The sequence below is a fragment of the Podarcis filfolensis genome, assembly GCF_964270895.1.
Source record: "Podarcis filfolensis genome assembly, chromosome: 13".
Lineage (NCBI taxonomy): Eukaryota > Metazoa > Chordata > Lepidosauria > Squamata > Lacertidae > Podarcis > Podarcis filfolensis.
In genome coordinates this window covers 49,334,068-49,337,942 of record NC_139615.1, presented here as the reverse complement: position 1 = coordinate 49,337,942, position 3,875 = coordinate 49,334,068, and the positions used below count along the sequence as shown (strand labels likewise).

At 41.9% G+C, this 3,875-nt stretch overlaps 1 protein-coding gene across 2 annotated transcripts in view; it reads left to right on the top strand.

Annotated features, from left to right (window-relative positions):
* The window catches only part of COBL (cordon-bleu WH2 repeat protein), a 422,273-nt gene extending 419,009 nt beyond the window's left edge, over positions 1–3,264 (top strand). For both annotated transcript variants that reach the window (XR_014540982.1, XR_014540983.1), the window contains one exon: positions 2,304–3,264. The gene's annotated coding sequence lies outside the window, so the exon portion shown is untranslated. The remainder of the gene's footprint in view (positions 1–2,303) is intronic.
* The last annotated feature ends 611 nt before the right edge of the window (positions 3,265–3,875 follow it).

Sequence of the window (3,875 nt, the reverse complement as noted above, 5' to 3'; positions counted from 1 at the left end):
GGTTCGCCGTTGGCGCATGCGCGCCGCGGCCGAGGGCGCCGCCTGGTTGGTTCGCCGTTGGGCGCGTGAAAGCGCGGCGGGATCGACGGAGAAAAGCTCGCTTCCTCGCAGGAACCGGCGTTCAGAGAGGCTGCTCTGCCTCCGAAAGTCGTGGTCTTATTTATTTATTTATTTACCACATTTCTTCATCCGAGGATCGCAGGGTGGTTTGCAGCATAAACACACACACATACACAGATACAGATAGGTAGCCGTGTTGGTCTGCCATAGTCAAAACAAAATTTTTTTTTCCCTTCCAGTAGCACCTTAAAGACCAACTAAGTTAGTTCTTGTGCATGCACACTTCTGTGTATCTGAAGAAGTGTGCATGCACAAGAACTAACTTAGTTGGTCTTTAAGGTGCTACTGGAAGGAAAAAAATTTTTTTGTTTTGACACATACACAGAGACATATATGCAGGGCGGATTTAGGTTTGATGAGGCCCTCAGCTCCTGAAGGTAATGGGGCCCTTTATATGTCCAGCTGTCCTTTGTCCACAAAATTGTCACTGTTTTTTGTGCTGAATATATGCTATATGGTAATTTATGGACCTAATAGGTATCTCAAGCCATTTGCACACAACAAAATATGTATTTTATCAAAGTAATTGTTGCTCTGAAATACAATTAAGAAGTATACTACTAGTCGAAAAAAATTTCCTTCCAGTAGCACCTTAAAGGTAAACTGGACCATTAGGTCCAGTTGTGGCTGACTCTGGGGTTGCAGCGCTCATCTCGCTTTATTGACCGAGGGAGCCGGCGTACAGCTTCCGGGTCATGTGGCCAGCATGACTAAGCTGCTTCTGGCGAACCAGAGCAGCACACGGAAACGCTGTTTACCTTCCCCGCCGGAGTGGTACCTATTTATCTACTTGCACTTTGAGGTGCTTTCCAACTGCTAGGTTGGCAGGAGCAGGGACCGAGGAACAGGAGCTCACCTCGTCGCGGGGATTCGAACCGCCAACCTTCTGATCGGCAAGTCCTAGGCTCTGTGGTTTAACCCACAGCGCCACCTGCGTCCCAACTAAGTTTGTTATTGGTATGAGCTTTCGTGTGCATGCACACTTTTTCGGATACCAAGGTGCTCCTGGAAGGAGTTTTTTTATTTTGTTTCAACTATAGCAGACCAACGCTGCTACCTACCTGCATCTATACTAATAAGTGATACCTCTGTATTAGTAATTCGTTCTGGAGGTCCATTCTTAACCTGAAACTGTTCTTAACCTGAGGTACCACTTTAGCTAATGGGGCCTCCTCCTGCTGCTGCGCTGCTAGAGCACGATTTCTGTTCTCATCCTGAAGCAAAGTTCTTAACCTGAGGTACTATTTCTGGGTTAGCGGAGTCTGTAACCTGAAGTGTCTGTAACCTGAAGCATCTGTAACCCGAGGTACCACTGTAGTGAAATACAATTAAGAAGAAGTATATTAATAGTGAAATAATTATTAAGCTCTAACTTAAAGTGATTTTTTTATTCATAACAAACGTAATAGTGTGAACACATTGGCGTTTGGCAATAACAAAAGTTCCTTTAGAAACACAATTTACAAAGACTCATAATGTACTCTCTAGAAACTTGCTATAACATGAAATATATATACAGTGGTACCTCGCGTTACATACTGAATAATAAATAATAAAATGCTTACTATATTTTACATGCGGACTTCAAAAATAGAAACACTTAAGTTCTCAGCTTTATGGGTCATCAAGCCAACTCCCTAGAGTCCTAGCATTTTGTGGCTTAATTCTCCCTCCACACGCATTGTACCAGTGCAATCCTGTGTCTACTCAGGAGCAAGCCCTATACAGTAGAGTTCAGATGGTCTTACTACCAGGTAAGTGCATGTAGGATTGCAGCCATAGACACTTCAGTTGGTTAGCAAAGTGCATAGACTCCTGTGATTTGCATTTATTCTCTATATTGCTGCAAGCACTGAAGTACTTTGGTTCAAATATGACAGTATCTTTAAAAACAAGTATTTGAAGTGGTTTTACAGAGTAAGTTACAGAAGACTAATAAAAATGCTTTTTAGCCTTACTAGAAAATTGGCATCCGATCTCTCATTAAATGCAGTCTTTCAGCTGTTAGCTTTCAAAGTACCACCCTCTGGGCTGTTGGTATCAAAAAATAAAAAAGGATTACCTAGTAGAAACTGTGCTGTATTTTGACTGTATTTTTAACATTGCCAACACTATTAAAATTTTAAAATAAAGAGAATGGACAGAAACCCCTAAACAGGCAGATACACCAGGCCTATATGCAGGTGGCGCTGTGGTCTAAACCACTGAGCCTTGGATTGGAAGGTCGGTGGTTCGAATTCCTGCGACGGGATGAACTCCCATTGTTCGGTCACTGTTCCTGCCCACCTAGCAGTTTGAAAGCACATCAAAGTGCAAGTAGATAAATAGGGACTGCTCCAGCGGGAAGGTAAACGGCGTTTCCGTGCGCTGCTCTGTTTTCAGTGTTTTGTTGCACTAGAAGTGGCTTAGTCATGCTGGCCACATGACCCGGAAAAACTGTCTGCCGACAAACGTCAGCTCCCTCTGCCAGTAAAGCAAGATGAGCCCTGCAACCCCAGAGTTGTTCGCGACTGGACTTAACTGTCAGGGGTCCTTTACCTTTGTACACCAGGCCTATGGCCTATCTCCTGTGTAGTTTAAGTAGCATCCTAACTGTTCCTGCAGGAGGTGTGAAGCAGTGTAAGCTTTCATTTTCTTGACTTCTGTGGAATTAATTTAGTAATATTTGCATTTATGATGTTGCTAGTTTCACTAATCTCTGTAGGTAGGATAAGTGAATGATAGGAGTTAGGATTGGTTCACCTCATTCCCCACCTCAATATGCCCATTCCCGGCCCTTGGCATGCTTCTTTTTGTCGTTTACACTGGCTTAACTTCCATTGGCACAACCCCGTTGTTCCCAAATCCCACCCCACCCCCAGGACTACGCAAAAATTGCTGAGGGCCTTATTCAATCATTTAATGATTTTTCTGCCTACTGTAGCAATTGTAATGTGCTGTGCTATATGCTGTATGTTTTTAAATTGTGTTTTTATTGCTTTCCTTATTTATTGTATTTTACAGTAAGACAGTACGATAAAATACAATATGACATAAAAGTGATGGGGTTAGGATTGCACCTTTGTTTTTTTAGGCTGTACAGTGGTACCTCGGGTTAAGTACTTAATTCATTCCGGAGGTCTGTTCTTAACCTGAAGCACCACTTTAGCTAATGGGGCTCCTGCTGCTGCGCCGCCGGAGCACGATTTCTGTTCTAATCCTGAAGCAAAGGTCTTAGCCTGAGGTACTATTTCTGGGTTAGCGGAGTCTGTAACCTGAAGCGTATGTAACCTGAGGTACCACTGTATAAATATTTGACAATGATTTTATTTTTTTACTGTCCAATAACATTTGGATGGCTTTTTTGCTGTTAGAAGTATCTGAAAAGTGACCATCTGATTTTAAAAGCTCCAAGAACAATAAGCCCCAGTAAATGTCAGGCTGGAGTACAAATAAAACCTATATGGAGCCTGAAGTGCTTCTCGTATATAATAAAATACATCATTTGTCTTTTTATAGCACTTTTAAGTTCGCAGTCTTTATATTTGTACTTCTCATGTATGCAAGAAATAAGCCTAGCAGTGATTTTGAGCCAACTATGATAAAAGTTATTATACACCTGTAATTAGCAACCTCTGCTATTAGACACTGCTTACTAGAATTCTGCTTTGAATAAGTTGTCCTGTGCTTGCCTTCATGTGGAAGTAAAGGATTGTGATAGAAATTTTCCCAAAATGTGATTTTCTAATCTTTATTTTCTCATATTAAAATTGTTG